Raw genomic sequence first — 21,111 nt, 5'->3', positions numbered from 1 at the left:
GACTTTTTGTAAAATTGGTTTTGCGCATCGAAATACATATTTTTGTATATAAAGCCGTGTTTTTCTTTTCTTTTATTTTATTTTATTTTTTATTTTTTTTATGTAGAAACAAAAACACATTCAAATGAACGTCAGTCATAAAGACGTCGCTTTTGTTAATTATAGCTATTACAGCGTATTAATTTGATGCCTTTCAAGTGTGGGTGAACATATTTTAAGAAGTTTTCATTTTGATTTTATTATTATTATTATTATTATTATTACTATGTAAGCCTTAGCCCTACCATTCCATACACTAAGGCAGATGAATGTTGAACAGTTCAAGGTTTGCTTGGGGTAAGCTTGTGACTTTTGCTGTTATAAGGTTTTTTTTTTAGTTATTTAAATTGAAATAGTCAAAAACAGGCATCGAAGGTCTTACGGAACAAACTCGAAAACCTCTAAGAGAAATATTGAAAAGCATTTTGTGCTCTATTGAAATTCCAACAGGATTAGTGTTTTCTACGTTTGTTACTCAGGCCTTTAATCTTTAATATGTTCAACTACTTACGCTTTCCTTAGCTAAAAGTAATACGGGATCCTCCACATGTTGGAGTTCGAGCACATTCCTTGAAACACACTCAACGAAGATGCGTCGATTTTCTTGGCATTTTGCAGACCTCTTTGTTCTTCTATTGCAGTTTTGTTAGGTCCGACATTTTCTCTTCATTTTCTGATCCATTGGCTCACCTGCCATGTAAATTTTAAGTATTTTCCTAATGAAAACTGCGTGTACGGTGTGAAAAGCGAAGTAAATAAGGCTTGGTATCGATCTAGTAAACATTGTATATAATATTAACAAGGCGGACTAGAATCCACTTTTAGGTGCCAAATTATATAAAAATATAGTTTAAAATATATATGCCATGCGAAGATGACGGGCCAATGGATGTTCATATCGAGCAAATATGGTATGTAAGCTAGTGGTGGCTGTTAAGAACTTTGATGTAAACCGAATTTTTTTCTTTTTTTTATATTCGTGACAATTAGCTTTTCTTGCCATCCGTTAGATGGTGATGCGCAAATCTCTTTGTTATGTAGCTTAAATGCCTTGTCCCGATCGAATTTCTTGATCTTGAAGATCATCCTAATTAAGTAAAAGTTATTTATAGTTTTTTCTCTTTTTCGCAATACGTCCATACATCCATATTTGAACTTTTAGCATATATTGATCGTCAATATATAAATAAAATATTCCAATAAGATTCAGGAGCAGTCAAGACTTTGTCTCGACTTGAAATGAAGGAATACCGTACCGTATATACCATTACCTTGATATGTCGTTCGTTATAAGCGAAATCTGCACTAACTGTTGAGATTCATATTATTTATGCGTCATTCATATCCAATATTAATGTTGCGTGAAACACTTTCAATTACTTTCGTTTAAACAATTAACACTCTTTCACTTAACTGATGTTTACATTTATGCCGGAGAAACTTAAAATTTCTTCGAGATTTTTAGAAGATAAAGACAGTATTTTTTAATGCTTTTTTTTCTTTTCGTATTGCTTTTACCTACGTCATGTTCACACGCAGCGTTACACTTTTGGGTAAAAACAAACTTGAAACTTGTTTTTTGTGCAAAATTTTTTTAACAATAATTACAATAATCGCTGTTTATTAAGCCCTGATATCAAGGCAAAATCAATACAAGTGAAAGCAGTATGATCAGCCACGGTCACCATTAAGTACCCTACATAATCATACAATTATTCATAAAAAAAATTTTTCAAAATAAAGCGTTATAGCGGAAGTGGTCGAAAATGGTTCCATTCCGGACCATTGTCAATAGCGCCCTTCTTTAGATATATGAAAAATTTGCGACCCGTGGATAAAACACAAGAACACTAGACGGACAAGCGGGCAGAGGGACAGACATGCTTAGAACAATTTTCTGAACGGATCTGTAGATCTCAACTTCTGTTGAGATGTAGCTGTTGAGATGTAACCTGTTCTGTTGAGATGTAACTGTTGAGATGTAACCTGTTCTGTGCACAGGTTTAATATACCCTTGTACCACAAACGGTGTAGCACATTATTGCATTGATACCATTAAACTCCAACCGTTTTAACTACAAAAAGTAAGGAAATCATATTTGGTCATGACCGAATCTCATATACTCGTCAGCGTTATATTAAAAAGGCAAAAAAGGTAAAAAAAGTAAACTCTTTTGCTATATAATGTGGAGAGGACTGGCGGCTTTGTATCTTTTTTCAAAATACAAGTTTTTGTCGCATAGCCGTGTGGGCGTTGTAGGCGTGTCCTTGGAAAAATTGAAGTCAATTCCAAACTCTTTTGCAAATTTGTAGGCGTTATCCTCGTTTTCGCCACATATACTACAAAGTTGCGCAAGCAGACGGATGGACCGACGAACAGGCGGACATGGTTAGATGGATTCAAGATTTGAAACTGGTCAAGAATTCGTATAGTTTATGCGGTTTTTGAAACTTGTTTCTACGTATTATAAAGATATTGAGAAAATAATTAAATTTTGATACACTGCAAAATTGGATAGGCGTAATCAATTCTTTCCATTTTTCTACACAAATCGTACAGTATCCCATAGAATATGCTTGAAAATTTTTGTTCATTTTTCTTTTATGAGTAACGAGCAAAGAACAAATTTTTATGCCTATTGCAAAATAGAAGCCTTCGACCGTTTTGGCCCATTTGCAACACCAACCTGCATGCAATAGACTTCTATTGTTTCCACCAAATTGGAAGACGATAGCTTCATTTCTGCAGCCAGGAGAATGTTTACAGCAGATTTTACACAGACTGACAGATGGACGGACGGACGGGCGTGCTTAAATCTATTCAGAATTTAATGCTGATCAAGAATGTATATACTTTGCGGGATCTCTGATACTTCTGTTTGTGCGTTGCAAACATTTTGACAAAATGAATATAGCCCTCATGCTTCGGTGATCTTTACCTAAAATCAAGACCTAAAAGTTGTAAAATATTCCCTTGAACGACATAAGCGGATCACTTTGTTCACAGGAACTCTTTCCATGTTGGCCTATTGAAAAAACCCAGAAAATCTTTATAAGACTCGTATCACATTTAATTGAATTCACATACAGAGAATTCACATTTAATTGGATTCACATAAGAGCAAGTTACATTATTTCACCTATTGAGGTGAATTTAATTGCTCTAAGGTTCCTATGCATTACAGGTTACAGTGTTTTTGCTACTCTAGCCTTACTTACGAGTGGTGATCGTGTGATTTTATTGGGCATGTGTGTAATAATTCAATTGTGGAGCGGAGCACTTGAATCATGGACGCAAAAAAGCTGTCCGAGATAAATCGAATCAGAATTTCGGAATGCTAATAAAGGCTATATGCAGTTTACAGAATTTCTGTCGTAAACCTGCGCCCAAACTGAAGCACCCGAAAGGGAAATCTCCAGTGCTACTTTGTATGTATAGTACCAAAAAAAAAAAAAAAATGTGTAAGGGGGGCATAGTTGACATACTCAAAGAATAACATGCATTTGCACTTGCATTTGTGGAATAATAATAAAAAATAATGGAAAACGGAAACGGCACTAGAGATATTATGGCATAGATTTCTAATTTTCATATCTTTTCCTTGGCACATACGCGGGGACTGGTTTATTATTTCTTGAGATATGCCTGCCGCAACGCCAGAATAAGTTTTGTGTAAGCGATTCATTATTTATATATCTATTCCGCAATATAATAGAACTCGAATAGTTATTAGTCTGGAAGCGTTTCTTAATAAACATCATTAATTAACGATTATGATTAATAAATACATTATTTTATTTAAATACATATTAAATACTTTTATTGAAATCATTCTAATAACAAAACATTAACAAAAACATTTCCTCAACGCTATGTAAGCGTATGGAGCAGAAAAAAAAAAGATATTCATTTACATGCAGATGACTACGGAGAGCTGAAAAATTAATAACAATTCCGCGTTGTCACTAATTATAGCACTAAGGGGTAAAATGGAATAAATATGTTAATTTAATTGAATTTAATTTTAATTACTTATGTATATTTGCTCTATCTCTCTCTCTTGAACAATTGCACTTTAGATAAGAGGACACAATAACAAATATCATTTATTTATTTATTAAAGTAATTAAATAATTCTTTTTTTTAATTTGTTTAAGTGTGCTGCCTCTACTCCTCTCTCTCTCTCTCTCTCACTCTCTTTCTCCCCCTCTTTATCTTTCTCTGAGCAAGAGAAAGGCAAGAAGATCGGCGACCTTTTATCGTTATGTAAATATTGAAGTAATATACTAAAGCATTATTGATAGCTCTACTTAGGATTCATTTAGATATAAGTTGCGAGCATTATTGAAGAGTGACGGTAAACATTTTCCTCTTTTTTTGTTTGCTACAGACGAGGTAAGGTAATTAATGTTGTTGCTTGCCTTTCGGCAGCGCACATAATGAGTCATATATGGCAGGACCTTCATTTGGCAAACTTATTCCAATTATGATGATACTTCCTCATATCTTAAAAAAAAGAAAAAAAAAAATTGTTAATGTCAATAAATTTTTGTACACTAAGCTGTCCGTAAGATTAAAAAAATAAATAGCGTAGGAAAAAAGTATGAAAATAAATAAACGATCAAGTAACTCAGAGCGAAGCTGACTGTAATCGATATTCCAGTCGAGTTACAATTTATTCACTCATTCATTCGTTATCACTGATGCGTACAGCTGTTATTTATGCTCTAATATGAAGTGAAAATTTGCTGCTAAAGCGCATTTCAAAATATGTAGAAATTGTTTAATTTTTTTTTTTTTTTTTTTTAATGAAAAATATGTTGTTAAGAATATTAGATACCCCTCGAGATAAATCTTGAATCACTGCCATTGTTCTTGATAGTGGAGGACCTGTCAATTAGTTGGTCGTTCGGAGTATTCGATTACGCGTTTTGATTGAATACAACGTTAGTTGGTATTAAGGTGTTAAGTATTTGCTATGACAATATTTTGGAATTCTTAGTGCGAATGTGTTTGTTTTAAAACTGATCTGTGAACGGCAAGAAACCATATATGAAGAAGAAAGTTGCGTCAAAAAGTCGTGTACAGACGGACAGATTCTCAAATTGACACAGACTTTCATGCTAATAAATACTATTTATTGTCTCTTGTACTCACTACTGCAAACGGTATAACATGTCTAGCATACCACTTACAGTCTAGAATGGCGGACATAATCAAACATAGTGGATACGTATGTGTGCGTTATAGAATAGCAGAAATGAAAGAAACTTAATATTATGTTAATGATGTGCTAGCATTTGGTGGTTGTAGCAACAAACATCACTCCCTGGAATCGTTCGTTTTGCTTTATTAGATTTGATTTATTTGTGGTAAGTAAATAGAATATCATGGCAAAAAAACAAAAACAAAAAAAAGCAATCAATATTTGGTTTGAGTGAAGTGAACGTTTAAATTAAATTTTAACCAAAAAAAAAAAAAAAAAAAAAACAAACCTACCCTGCGTCAAGCCCATTTCACGCTAAAGTGTACTGACGTAAGTGAGTTTTCACGGTATTATGGCTTTACATATATGAAAATGTAGACTCCTTAGCAATACACAATCTAAGTTGGTCAGTTTTTATATAAAATAAGCTGCAGGTGTGGCGTTTGACCTGATTCTCGAATATATATACCCCGTTTAAGAAGGTTTAGAAAATCCATTCCTAAGTTTATTTAATTAGCGAATTCAGGTGACTCTGATGATAATCAGCTTCGAGGAAATACACTTTTTTGAAAACTATTTCCAATGGTTTTAACAAAACCACGGTCATTTCGAAATGTTTCTATGACCTTGATCTATTAATACGTATGGGCCGGGCTTCAGTTTGAAACTCGACTTTTTCAATAATTGATATTTCAACTACAGATAACGGGTATGTAGACACTTTTGTGGACAAACGAACTCCGAAGCCTATGCCAGTCAAGAGTGTAGGCTCAAAGAGATCTTCGGAATTTTGATCACTTTTTCACTTGAAAAAGGCACTTGTTGTGGAAAATTGGTACAGCATACATTAATCAAAATAGTTTCCATCATTTTCAACAATATTTTACCATATTTTTGGCAACGTGGCGATGTCATGTCTAAAGAGCGGTTTGGCAGCGGTCCACCCAGCGACCTACTTCTTTAACTGTGCGGATGCGCGTGTTAGCCAAACCATGCTACACCGATCTGAACAAATGGTAATCAGGAGGCGCCACGTCTGATGAGTACGCTGGATGTGGCAGAACTTCCCATTCGAGCTGCAACAGTGTGTCTTGAACAACGCTTGCAGCAAATGGCCAACAAATGGCCTTTTCAGTCAATTCGAGTCATCGCTATTAAACCGCTGAACCTAAAGCTGACAGTTGGGATATGATGGACCAGTATCACCACAAGCCACTGGACGTGTTTGGCGGTCTTCAACAACAAAAGTAATGAATTTGAAAGAAGAAGAATTTTGAGCGCTCCATGATTAGCGTCGGCGTACGCTGAATAAGTCAACGATATTAAATGGAAAACTTATTTTACGCAGGGCAAGGTCAAAACCATCGGATTAAACCGTTATGTACGCAGGCATTTCCCATTTTTTTTGTCATTTTTACCTGGAGAAGACACCGATCAAAGTTTTTGCAAACACTTAATATGTATGCGCTACCCCACTTGTGGCACGGAGTGTATCAAGGTTGTGCGGACCCATCGGAATCATTTTCGGAACCGATCTCAGCCTATCTGTCCGCCTCAAGTTTCTTCATGTATATCTATTTCCTTTGAAACTTCAGGACGCAATTTTTTAGATATTTCGATAGAATTTGGTACCCTGACGTGCTTGGACCCAAGCACGAACTCTATTGAAAATGGTTTGGATCGGTTGAACTTTTTCAATTGTAAAAAATTATATTCAAAATTTTTTTGACAATATTCGCTATGTAATTGTATTTCATCATTTTAATTAGGTATGAACTAATGTGGTTCGGGTGAAGCAATTTTTTGAACCCTCTTCTCATATAATCGTTTCTATGGAAACTGAATCTTTACAAAGTCGCCTAATTTCTAATGTTTTTTGATGAAAATTTATTCATTACATAAAAATTAAATGAACTAAATTTAAACCATATGGATCTATTTCTTGGACCTCACTCATACATATAAGATTTCTCATGAATAGTAAAATTTCTCGTGATCTGAAAAAGATTTAAATTTTAATATTTAATGATTAAAATTGGTCCATAACCACCAAAATTAACAGTATAAAATGTGGATCACGTAGGCCTACATTTTAGACCCCAATATATGTGGGGTTTATCATGGAAAGTAAGCTCCTTACAGGGGGAGGGAGTATAATTTCCAGTTTTCTACGACGGAAACTGAAAAATAATACAGTTTTTGGGAAATAAATTAAGTCTGCTAAATATGGATCCCGTTATATGATGTGCTGGGCATTTTCTAATATCCGAGCTTTCATGAAAGGTAAATCTTTCCATGAAAATAATGTGTCATTTTTGATTTATTATTACCAGAACGAATGATTAATTGCACTGAGTCAATTTATGTGAGGTATTTAATGGTCGGCCTTGATCGATCACTTAATGGTCTTACTTGTTTTGTTTAAGAGCAAGTAAGCTCGGTTTTGGCAAATCTGATTTCTTACTTTCTGACGTACGTTTTTTTCTTACACGTTTCACTGGCATTAATGTACGTTTTGTTTATTGATTTTATCTTTTATTTTTTGTTTTTACTTTTTTTTTCTCTATTTGCAGTTATTTTAAACAACAAAAAGCGCAGAGAAAACACGCTGCACCCGCTGGTTAATTAGGTAAATTAATTATATTTTCTTTATTTAATTATCTTCTTTTCCATTTGTTAAGAATTGTTTACATACCGTGCTGTTGGCGGTATATGAAGTTTGCTAATTAATGAAAACAATACATATATAGAGTGTCGGGGAGTTGTTGGGAAGATTCATTAAATTTTGCTTAGCATGGTGTAACATTTTATTGGCTTCCCTATGGGGATCGTCCTAAATAGTTTTGTGGATAGAAGCTTTTATATCGAAAGCATTTTAAATGCATGCAAGTGAAAATTTGTACCTAAATATTTCATTTTCTTGGGAACGAGTTCTGTTAGTCCCATGTCGTGAATAGGTTGTGGGATGGTTTATAATAATTTTTTCATTGATTGCAAGCTAAGATTGAATGCCGACGCTCCATGGAAAGTATTTGTGTAAACTCGTTTAATACACGATTACTACTAGAAATGGATGAATGATATGTTTTCAATGTGTGTGTGTGTGTGTTTGGTCGTGTGCATGTGAACCTGTGTGATTGATGATTGATTTTGAGAAAATATTTTTACAACGAACTTGCAAGAGGTTTGTCAAACATTTTCCTGCATTGATTTCTCCGCATTTACATTTCATGATTAATGCAGCAACAATTCGTACACACTCGTAGCCGCGTTTGGTTAGGTAAATGTCATCTGCAGTACTAGTTATTTGAACCTATTATGCCTACGGAAGATAAATTTCTTTATCGGTTTTTTATGTCTAGCAGAATGTCCGGACGTCTGTCTTTTCCTTGTCATAATACTTACAGTAGCAAAAATTGATACAAAATGTTGAGTTCATGTCTAAAAATCAAGTTGTAAAGTAGGTGTGCGCTGATCCAAAACTTGCGTAAAAGTGCTAAAGTAAATGTCAAAAGAGCACGGAATTGTGAATATTTGACAAAATAATTTTTTCAATAACTTAATCGCACAGTAAATATTGATATAAGCTTAGGCGTAAATATTTGTCATAACCATTCATTCATTCATTGTGCAAATAAAGCTGGGAGGTGCGCAATTAGCAAAAAAAAAAAAAAAAAAAAAAAATTTTTTCAATTTTTACACATTTGCTTGAAGTCTGGGTTATCTGAGATCCGCTTGAAGGCGTATGTATACAACTATATATAACTTTCTTATTTGTTTATTTTTATTTTTATTGTAATTATTATCATTTGTGAAAAGTTTTGCGTTATTAAAAAGCTAGAAACGCATTCATAATATGTTGTTAGTTTAAATTGCAGCAATTAGTCTGACCAGCGGATGTATTCTAATTTTCAATTCTCCACACATAGTTTGTTATTGAATGTAATTTATTTACATTTTCTGTTTATTTCATTTCTTTCGCTTTGTTAACATTATATAGAGCATAAAAATCTGATATCAGAAGCAATGGCACACTTTTTTTTTTGTCATGATTTTAGGAAGAATTGAAAGCAATAAAAAATAAAATTCAAAAAATGGGTTGAGGGCGTTAAACGTTGGTGTAGAAAATTCGATGATCGTTTTAAGCGAAGATTATATGTGAGCTTACTATGACCTACACTGGAATGTGTTTCTGGTCGCGTTTCTATGCAGAATCAATGAAATCCTACGGACCTGATTTGTTTTTTTGTAGAAATAGATTACCCTTCACATCGTTATTAAAGCAACTGGACTAACCATCTAGCCTATCTCTTAGAAAAATAATCACTTATTTCACTAGAGGAACCGAGTTTTATCTCCAGCATTTCCTTCAACTCGACTAAAGGACATTTCTTTTTGTGAAACTTAATCAATATAACCTCAGGGCTTTTTGTAAATTGTATTCTTGTATATTGTTGAAATTATTCTCCTTAATACAGATTGATGCATGTCGGCTGTAAATGCACTTCTAGGGTAGACGTGTATAGGTTTCACTTACTCCTTTATTTTCTTTTATCTAATTTGTGTACAGATTTTTCAATTGTAAAACATTTTTATCACCATTTAATCTCGGACGGACATAGAATGGCATAGTTCAAGCCTTTAATCTTAAGTGATGGTCAATCCAATTCAACCTAGATTGTAGCTGAACTCATTGTCCCCTATTGCATTATGTGTTCGATTGTCAACTATTTCTTCTCAAAAAGCCACTCGAGTATTGACTCTTCACGGTATATTATTCGCCTTCAGATACGCTCACAGAAGGAGAATAATTTTCAAATAAGCAATGGTTTGACATCATTTTTAAAGAGAATTGAATGGACATAAATACTGATTAAATGACAAATTCATGTGCATCATCAGCATTGACTTTTTTGAAACAAAAATTTTTGTTTAAAACCGACGGACGATTTCTTCTTCAAGCTTCGACAACGGTTGGCCCGAAAATCTCTGTCTATAGTGAAAACTGAAATTCCTTTGACACGTGATAGACCGGAGTGTCTATCGCTCACAGCAGGTCGGTAATTAAATCATTTCCTCCCAATGTCACACTCGTCTAAACCCGTTTGATGATCATCAACCCTTTTCTCTGTTTTCTAATCAGATTCCTACCCAAAAACGCAAATGATGCCATACCAACCGTTCGGGCAAACCATTGATTAACAGAATTATTTTTTTGAAGGAAGAATTGCATCCGCGCTTTTCAGTCATAGGCATTAGTTTTAGAGCAATACAATGAAGTTCGTCTAAAATATGGACTACGTTTCTTTCGCCTTCTCTAGCTCTGTAAGCCCTGTAAGTCTTGTTGAAATGTTCAATCATTTCAGTTCATTTCTTTGAAAAGTCATAAATGAAGTGGAAATGTGTCACAGCGTCACAGAAGTTCTGTACATACACACAGTTCGCCTATGCGCTGTAAATCTGCTGATATGTATATAGTTTTCATTAGCGTATGATTCTGAATCAATTTAATTCTGAACACCTGTCCGGTCGCGTATTTGTCGATCAGCTGCGAGTGGAACGTTCTCATTTACGAAAATTGAAACGTAAAGCGAGAATTCGTCTTTTATAGATTTTGCTGGAGACTAAAGTTCAGGTTTAAAAACAGACGTGAATCGTTCACAGCTCCTGCCAGCAGTATTTATAAAAGTTAATTTACAATTGATAGCACAACTCGGGATGGAACTTCTGGAGAAATATTTGCAAGAACCATCTGCATTTCATGTGTAAGAATTGTTTAAATCCGTTTATGCCCGCAATAGACCGTAAGCTGGCCAGTAAGATATCCGTGCAAGCTTGGGATGGGAAACGAAAGGTCAGTGGACCGGATCCGGCCAGCTACGTTTAAAACGTCAAATAATTCAATTTGCTCGCTTTGGATTCTCCTTCACCTTTAACTAAAACATGTGCCCAACATTGATCTAAGATCTGCTATTAACATTAGTTAAGGTCAGTGCAAAAATTGTACTGATCGACCAGCTTATGGGCCCGCAATTAACTAACGATTTGACACGTTAGGTATCAAAGATTCGATTCGACTATGAACACTTATAGTTACACCCTACACCACTTGTGGTACGAAGTTAGTGCGCATGCATGCCACACCCAAAAGAACTATTCATAGAACTATGTTTTATTATTTATCATTTACAATCTGAATAAATCGTAGCTTGTTTGTCCGTCTGTCCGCCTCGTTTTTTTTTTATTCACTCTATAAGCCGGAGATTTTTGAGATACTTTGATAAAATTTGATACACTCAAGTGTTTCGGACCAAGGGAAATGGTTCGGGGCGGAACACTTTTTCGGCCACTTCAGAATTTCATTAAACGAAGCGGATCAGTGTGTTCAAGGGTTTGCTATGTTCCGCCACATTCTTTTATTTGTTTTTTTAAATGATTTGTTAAAAATTCACAACAAATGTTTTTTATTTGTTACGTTTTAAAATTTTATTGTTTTCACACATGTTGCCCCCTGCTTTAAAATAATTGATGGGGGAACATAGTGACGAACAATTTAATGAATTTGTCACATTAACACTGCAATAAATGATTGCACTTTTCCAAGTTGAAGTTAAATGATCTTTTCTACGATGATGATTCGGATAATAATGATAATGATCCAGAAATAAAACTGAAAGAAAATGACGCTTAAATAAATACCATGTTGCAAGCATATGTCACCATTTATATATCTACCACCCACGTTCCCATAGCACATGAAATATCTCCCGCAGTTTCATTTCATTCAAATACGCGTCAAAGACCCCATAAATTTATTACATTCACGATTACCAAAAAATTACATGTGTAGTAATCCTTAAGTGGTCGTTTACTCGTCCGCCCCGGGTAAGCATATTATAAGCGAGATATTTGAAATGTGATGTTTAAGTTCTCAGATGAAGTTTTCAAATGCTCCTGCATTCCTGTTGGGAGAGGAGAAAATTTCAATTTCGCGATCACAAGAAAATCAACTTTTATATGAGGACAGCCTTATTAAAAAAACAATGAAACGGACAACATACACATAAACATGAAAGGTAACCTAAGTATACAACGCTTAGGTATGTAGTTAAACATACAGTCATAAGAATTTTCTAATTAAGCTAAAAGTTAAAAGGTAAGAAAATTTTAAGTAAACTTACGAAAATAAATGAATAAAATTCTGTAACTAGTCGTTAGCCAAAATTGAAAGAAAAAAAAAAAAGGAAAAGAAAAAGAAATCGCACAACCTTTCATTTATACTGATTCATAGAGCTTAGAACGTGAAAACCATTCAACTGCAATTACAAACAGATGTTGTACTAAACCAAAGAAAATACATTGCAAAAAACAAAAAAAAAAAAAAAGAAAAAAGAAAGAAATATTTAGCACAAAAGCGCGAAAGTTCATTTTTCACAAAAATCTCGATGTTACGGTGCAAATAAATGAATGAATGACTGAACTGATATAATGAAAGGCGTTCGAGAAATATTTTAAAATTTCAACGAAACACAAAAATGGGTTAAAATGCAAAAATATAAGGTGAGCCAAAAAGTGTCCCCGTCGTTTAGATGCGGCACAGTCCTCTTCTCCATGGATACGCGAAACTATATATTGGCAACAAGAGCGAATTTCGACAACAAGCTTCTCTACTCAATAAAGATACTCTATGGAAGGAAGAGTTTCGTATATATGGCGCGAAGCAACGGTGTAAAGAGTTGCATGAATAGCACCGCATAACTCGTTGAAGATTCTCAACGCTCTAGCGCACAATAAGCGGTTGATGGCTGGTTGGATCTAACCAAGACGCTTATTGCCAACATTCGTATCAGTCTGATCTTCTTCTTTTTAAGGGCGTTCCCGGTATGTAGCTCTTCCTTGTCTTCACGACCAAAATCGACCAAAGGCTTCACAAATTGTGCAAAATCAGATGTTTCTGGCATCAAGTTTGAAGCGACACATTTGAACAGAGTTTCCTACTGACGACTTCAATCAGTAACGAGAAGTTATCAAAAACGTGATTACTCACCAGACTGTTAGATTTCTCTTGAATTCCTTTCTAACAAGGAAAGTAGAAAACAAAAGAGAAATATAACAATTATTAACATTATTTTATCTATTTAATAAAGCAATTTTCAGAAAATCATTGCATCCGTCATTCGCACAACGGACCATTGAAGTGGCGGCAGTAGCATCATAAGTTTTTCTTGCCACTCATAAATGGCTTGACCCAATTTTATGTTTTTCAAAAAAGTGAAATAAAGAATAATAACAAAAATCAGGTCATGCGTTTTTAACTGAATAAAATTGAAAAACTTTTAAAAGAGAAAAATATGTTACATAAAATTTCCTGAAACACTTTGTTAAAATATCTCTTCATACACATCATCGAAGTATTCATTTTGTCAAAACGTTTGCAACGTCCAGAAGAAAGTTTCAGAGGCCCCACGGAGTGTATATATTCTTGATCAACATGAAATTCTAAATTGATTTATGCGTGTCCGTCTGTCTCTCTATGTGTAGTAAGCACTCTTCGGATCGCAAAACGGAAGCTACCATCTTCAACTTGCGAGGACAAGTTGATATCAGAAATGGTCCAAATCGACCGAAGACCACGCCTACGGTACTAGGTGAACCGAAAATATCTCTGTTTTCCAAATGGATTAAAAAATTTGTTTTGTTGATCATTACTCATAAATAACAGCAAATGAATGCACGAACATTTTAACACATATTCTATGGGCGATGTTGTAGTAGCTGTATAAAAATTGACCACGCCTTTCCAATATTATAATGTATCGCAGCTTAATTTTTTTGAATACCTTTATAACGCGCAGCGGCAAACTTTACAAATTCCATAAAGTATTTTAAATTCTCCTCCAGGTGGGAGAGCATCTAAGCATGTCTGTCTGTTTGTATGTCTGGCTGCCCAACCATAGAATGTATATATAGAGTGTAAACTTTTTCGAGTTCGCAAAAATGAAGATATCATTTACGGACTTGCAAAAGGCTTTGGAAAGGGTCTAATTACACCAAAGACTGCGCCCACAACCAAGACAGATGATCCCTTTGCTTTCCGTGCATTTGGCTCGTTGCTCATAAACACCAACAGATACACGGTCTGAATTTGCCCACAATTATTGTGCAAAAATAGAAAAACGCAGCCACACCCACCCAATATTATGCAGTACGCAAATTTCTATTTTTCTCAATCTTTTATAGGATGACAGTTACGGGTCGCAACTGAATATAATTATTTTACTCGTTTTTTTTTCCATTAAGACATCAAAACAAATGTGTTGCAAAGCATAGGTGCCTTCACAAAAACATCTACATTCTTAATAAGTGTGAATATATGGGTTATTTAAATCATTTCTTGCTTCCTGTCCAGTATTTTGTATACACAGTGTTCACCGTTCTGTTTGCATGCAGCTTAATTACATACATTTCAAATACGGGATATCATCGCACGCCTATGTACGTAAATTAAAAATGGAAAACTAACAAAAATTTCTACTTAGGACAAATATTTCAAACATTAAGCAAAAAACGGTGTAACAATTATGATCCGCGAGAGCCGAAAGCTAAGCAAGTTTCGAAAATTTTTATTATTCACTTATTATGCATACATGTCATGCGAAGCGGCCGTTTACACACTCTTGCGAACATGTGTTAAAATCACGACACGCGTCAAGTGATTAGCCTTTGCTGTTAGACAGAGTAACCATAAACAAGTAAGAAAATGATGTTCAGCTTTAGCCGAATCGTTTACATCCACCATCGTTATCTTTAAAGAAAAAATCAAAATCCCATAAGCGAAAGTAGTTGATTTTTACTAATATTCTGGCAAGCACTGTACAATCAACTACGGAATGTATTCTACGCGGAAATTTTTATCATTTTATCTCTTGCATCTCTTGTAAAGGTGACAAAAAAAAAATTAATTTTTTTCCCTCGAACGCAGAGCTCTTATTAGTTTGTGTTGCACAGTAGGCGTGCCTCTGAAAGATTTTGCTCCTGTTCAGTGTCAACTTGTTTGCGATCGGGAGAACGTTGACCACACGCAGCCGGACGGTCAAAACTTCTTCGATTAATTTGGAATATGATAGCAACCTATAGCTGATATGGACTTTGTAGCTTGATAGCTTTCTGCTAGGCCTTGCAAATGGTTCGACAAAATGACTACATCTTCTCGCTTGTGCGGTGCATATATGAAAAAATCAATAATGCACATAATTTTATACCCGCATTCAACTATACATCCGTACGTAAAAATACCTTGAAAAATATTAACAACAATCGCAGCACTATCAGTAGTTGCTGTTAAACTATAAATATCTTTACAAAGGCCATCAATATTTGTAAATCTCTACCTCGCCAAACAACGTAACCACAATGTCAACATTTAGGGGGGAAAAAAATTATAGTCATCTTTTTTTTTTTTTTCTTTTTTGTTGTCTTCTTCTACTCCCGCACTCTTCACAAATGCAATGCAATTAATGGCCAGGTATCCAATGACCCACCACAGCTATACGTACACATGTATATATATATTAAAAGAGAGGATGACTTAAGACTATAAACGGATATCACGTTTAACTAACGCTACTCACCATCATCGGGTAGAGTTTTTATAGTTTTCAGAAATATAAATCGCAAGCGATGGCTTTCTTCTTTTTTCTGAACAAAGTTCAGGTCAATTTATTAATTTCCGCTTGTAATATATCCGCTTTGCAAAGACACAAAATGTAGACAAACGATGGAGGATCTCTTCTTAATGCGAATATAGCCTAAGGTTATTCGGGTTGACAAGATATTACTAAGTATTAATGCTTTTAAAAGCATTGAAGATTGCAAAGAATGGCTAAGACTCTTTGAATCTCGCAAAAAAAAAAACTCAAAGGATGGTTTGGCAAGTTGGTTAAGTCAAGATGTCCTTGATTGATAGCGAATATAATTATTGCTTTGGTCTCTTCCTTAGGCGGAGAATTATTTCCAAATATTTTTACTTCTGGCGGATTTAAAGGAAAAAATTAACCGATTTTTATTTTGTTAAAAAAGCATTCGCGGTTTCAAAAAAGGGATTTTTTGGAAACCTAACCATCTTTCCGCTTACCCACACTGTACCGCATTATTACAATTTATGCAAATTTTTTTGCGAATTCACAAGAGTCACGATACTATGATTTTTCGTCAAGATGACTTGTTCGGTTTTATACGTCAATATAGGCTCAGGAAACGTTAGCAACATTGAATTTGAATGTGCTACGATTTTCGCTATATTCAGCAGACAATACTTCTACAGGTCAATATTATCATTAGTCTGTCGCTTATTGCCTGCTCGAGGGCACTTTCCATTTCGTTGGTGATTATCGAAAAGTGGATTGTTTGTGTAGAGGTTGAGGCCTTCAAAAGATTAATTGCATTCTCTTCAAAACATAAGCTAAGCGATGGGATAAGTAGTGCCTAGCGAAAGGCAATCGTTTGTGTAAAGTATGTCGTGTTATACTTTATCAAAGGTGATGATATCATAAATATATGAAACATTTTTTGGCTTATTGCAAGTCAGCCGTCTGGCGATTCATATCTATGTAGAAACCTGCTATGTATAGTGTTATTAGTGCGAACAAAACATTTTTATTGAAATACCGAGTTCTTATTCGAGCAAGTAGTTTTTCTTTTTTTTGCATAAACTGGCTACACTCAAACTGACGTGCGTGCAAAACATTACGTCAAAATCTTCAAAAAATTGCATTTTTTCACACACACAGCTTGATCTTTTTAATCGACGCAGATCATATTCCCGAAGTGGTCTTCTTTCAGCAGTAACCAGAAACTAGTCAAAGTTAAATCAGGAGAGAAGTGCGCGTGTGAAACGATGTGAGTTGAATTTTTAATAAAACTAACAATGTAATGCGTGATGCAAAAAAAGATACGATTGCTTGTCTGTCCGGAATTATGGTAAATAGTCTCGTGCAAACGACTTGCCGCGCTGAAATAATTTCCGTTGCAAATGATTTACTCTGGCGAAAAATACCTCCTAATACACTATACAACGTCAAATAGAGTACAAACCCAGTTTAGCTAATTTTTAATCTCAGTTATATGCAGTTAGAAATTAAAGTTTTTCAAGAATATCAAATTTATGAATATTTTTGAATGTTATATAAGAATTCATGAGGTTTATCTATACTGTTCATTCCATGTGGAATCAATCGTTTATGTCATGTTATGAGAGTGTGCTTTTAAAAATCTACGCAGGTACTAGCTTGAGTACATTCCTCTTCCTTTTTTCTTTCATATTTATTTGTCTGTCATCGATAAAATATTTTTAGAACAAAAGACATTAAGAAGAATAGCATAAATTACTAGTATTTAAAAAAAAAATTGCCACAACTATGGCAAGAATATTAAACAACACGCAAATAAATATAATTTTATAAGCAAGTTATAGCTGCTCTAAAGCGAATCTTGCACACATATCATGTAGGAGACAACGCTTTTTATCTCCTGCTGAAATCTATTATGTACTTTTATATAGCGTAGTAATGGTTGCAAATCAAAGTGCGGTGTATAAGGATTGCTTATAGACCAACTGGGTGTGAAGGCCAATCGTCTCTATGACGAAGTACTGATCAAATTAAACAAGAAGGGCAAGAAGGGAGCATAGTTCAGCTCCCATTCGTAAGTTGAACGAGTGCTGGGGTGATGTTGTAGGATCTTTGTTGCAAATTGCGGACTATCGTAAATGATGCGTAATGGAACAAAGACTCTGCCCTAGTGGGGTTATATTATGATAGCGTCAGGTGTACAATGCTAAGTTTCGCAGAAGGCTTAGACCAGCTTACGACGGCAAGCCGAGTAGATAGCGATCGTGGCTATCAAATCGGTGTTCGCTGGTTTAAATCTCAAAGCAGTAGACACTGTTTTGTCATAGCTACAGTGAATGCTCGGTCGCACCCACTACGCAGCGACCACTTCCTATCTCTTTCACTTTCCATATACATATAGGAAACGTTGACAAAAAAAAGCAAACTGCAATCCACGAGTTTTTAGGCAAGTGACGTAAATATGAAAACGGCTTAGTCACCTTTCTTGATCAGACGCACCGCAGTTGATCGATGAACACTATGACGAGTAGTTGTTGCAGCTTTGCTTGTTTGCATTGAAAAGAGTTTACTCAAACTTCCACATTTCTCTTCAAAGAGATGCCCTTCGTTAACTTTTGGTGAGGGAATTCTAAGGTAAACATGTTCTCTTTGAGCCTCAGAAAGGCTTGAGAAACAATTGATTTCATTTCCATATTTGAAGGAAGTCCTTAAGATAAACATACAGATTAAGAATATATTTATGATACGCGAATGTATTTCACTTCAGAAAAGTGGTTCTGTTAATCTTCACCACTTACGTCTCGCTAAATTTTATGCGATCTTTAAAGTTTAAATCATTACAGACGTAATTATCAAATGGTTATGTGTTGCTTGTAAAAGTCTGCTCGTTGTTATAATAAATTAAAAAAAAAAAAAGAAAAAATCAAAGAAAACGTGATTTTGAAAACGTGTTTAAGATTTTTAAAAGGCAATCATTTTTTTGTTTTTATTCTTTTCTTTGGATTATATATATATCTTTAGTAATAAAAAACACTAGCGAGAAAAAAATGCATAAAAAAGATCGGACATTATATGGAGGTAACCGCCGTTATAAGTACGACGTTACGAGTTACGACACCAAGCCGAAGTAGGTAAATGAGAATTTACTTTAAGTAAATCTAAGTCAACTGCAAATGTAAATAACGCTAAAAGCAAATAATGAATTAACTAAATAAAGTGTTGCACATATTATAATAAAAGGTAAATAAGGAAATATATATAAAAAAAAACACCTACAAGTTTAATTCGCTTTTCAATCGATTGCCTGTTATATGGTGCTGTACATAGCTAATGTTTACTTAATCGCTACATCTACCGCATGCCAAGTTTTTGCCGCCCCTTTCCATCACTATATTGTGATGTTATATTAATTTAGTTATAAACCTCTGACAACCTACTCGAGACTTGGCGTTTGTACAATTGTTTCTCCCCAAAAACCTATAACTTGATGGAAACGGAAACGAAAACGGAATAACTTCCGACAAAAGGAACGGCTTTAAATAATGAACAAATTTGAAAGACAACTATGTACACTACTATATTAGAGAAGATATCATTCACTATCAATATCAGTCGGAAATAAAATGTTAAAATTTTATAAAGAAATATCCTTCGATTGCTGTCATCGCAATTGTCTCGGTTAATGTGCAAGAGTTGCGATGTTAAGCTTAGGTAATGTGTAAGGTAATGAAAGTTCGCCTTAAGACGACGATAATTGCTTTATGACTAGTTATTGCTGTTGCTGTAGACAAACGCGTGCTTATGTTTTATTTAACCGCAAACAGACACCATCCCACCGTTGTAGGAATGTTTGCATTTATGTACATAGAAACCAATATCAATGCTTTCGCATTTGTAAACAAAATTAATAAACGGATAGATAAGAAAAAAAACTCATTAATTCAAAATAGTGAAAAATCGATAATAAATTAATTCGAATAATAATGAAAATCCAACCGCTAACCAAAACGGAAAGATATTCAATTCAATTATGTTTCTTATATCATTTTTATAATTTATACTTTGCTATATACCTAAACCTTTTTTTAATACTCACTATCTACAAAGGTGGACAGCTATGCCAGCTTTTTTTGCTGATTAAATTTGTGTTAACAGTGTGCAAAGTATCCCTAAGAGTTACTCTCTTCTCGGAAATTCGAATTTATTCTATTGCCCCTTAATCCGCATTAATAATTATTCACGTTGTGGAGATTTTTTTGTTTTTTCTGTCAGGAAGAAGAGAGGACAGAGAAGGAAATAGGTGTGTCCAATGGATAAGTGCATACGTTCCCCGACTGAGCACTCACTACAGCTACGACCAAAGAAAACTCAAGCACCCTTCACAATTGTAAGTTGTGGATATTGAAATATCCCATCGAAATTGGCATATAATACATTCTGGTTAATATTTATCGATTGGATTAGGAAGTAAGTAAGTTCTGCTCACAAACAGCAATAGGTAACAGATTGGTGTAGGAAACGAGATATTCTTTTGAAAATAATTTTATCTGCTGTCGAACAACTGTTTATCGTAAGTATATCTCAGCGGTAGTCCTGACTCAGCTTCTTACACATACTATTGCGACGTTTCACAAGTTTTGGCTGGAAAAGCGTACTATTGGACTGCGACATACCCAGCTTTAAGGTTTTGTTATCCTTCTGAAGTATATTCGGCAAAATTTGATGGAACTTTTAATAAGTTCTAAACAAAAAGAAAAGAAAAGAACACTATTTGGTGGATAACATGAGTCGACAGTTCAAGGAATGTTCTCTATTCGTGTCACACAGTGACGGTCAGAAAGAAGTGGAGTAATAGAGAAATAAAGAGGGAGGTAGCCGCAGCCTGTTGCGACGTGTGTCCAATCGATAAGCGTTAAATCTTTGCCGGCTGAGCACTCACATATAGCCACGACCAAAAAAGTAAGCTGTAAATTGTACCCCACTTGAGATTTGAACCCGCGAACACCGACATGGTACTTGAGATTGATTTAAAAAAATTCCCGGAGGAAACGTGAACAATATTCAACTGGAATATGCTACACATTACTGCCACTACTAATCGCGGGACTTATTGTTTTTTCGAAAAAAAGGATCTCTTTTCTTTTGATAGTATTCAAGAAATGACTCCCTTCGCCGATAGCCTTGAAAGAACTTCTTCTGCACGGAATTCATATTCTACGTAGAAATGCAACGAATGA

At 34.7% G+C, this 21,111-nt stretch overlaps 1 protein-coding gene across 1 annotated transcript in view; it reads left to right on the top strand.

Annotated features, from left to right (window-relative positions):
• LOC119639752 (protein goliath) overlaps window positions 1–21,111 on the top strand; it is a 56,638-nt gene that overhangs the window by 16,550 nt on the left and 18,977 nt on the right. The window contains exon 2 of the mRNA XM_038037387.1: window positions 7,820–7,875. The gene's annotated coding sequence lies outside the window, so the exon portion shown is untranslated. The remainder of the gene's footprint in view (window positions 1–7,819; window positions 7,876–21,111) is intronic.

The sequence above is a fragment of the Glossina fuscipes genome, unplaced genomic scaffold (assembly GCF_014805625.2).
Source record: "Glossina fuscipes isolate IAEA_lab_2018 unplaced genomic scaffold, Yale_Gfus_2 113, whole genome shotgun sequence".
NCBI classification, from domain to species: domain Eukaryota; kingdom Metazoa; phylum Arthropoda; class Insecta; order Diptera; family Glossinidae; genus Glossina; species Glossina fuscipes.
Note: the sequence above shows the minus strand (reverse complement) of the source record. Positions and strands in the feature narration are given on the sequence as shown.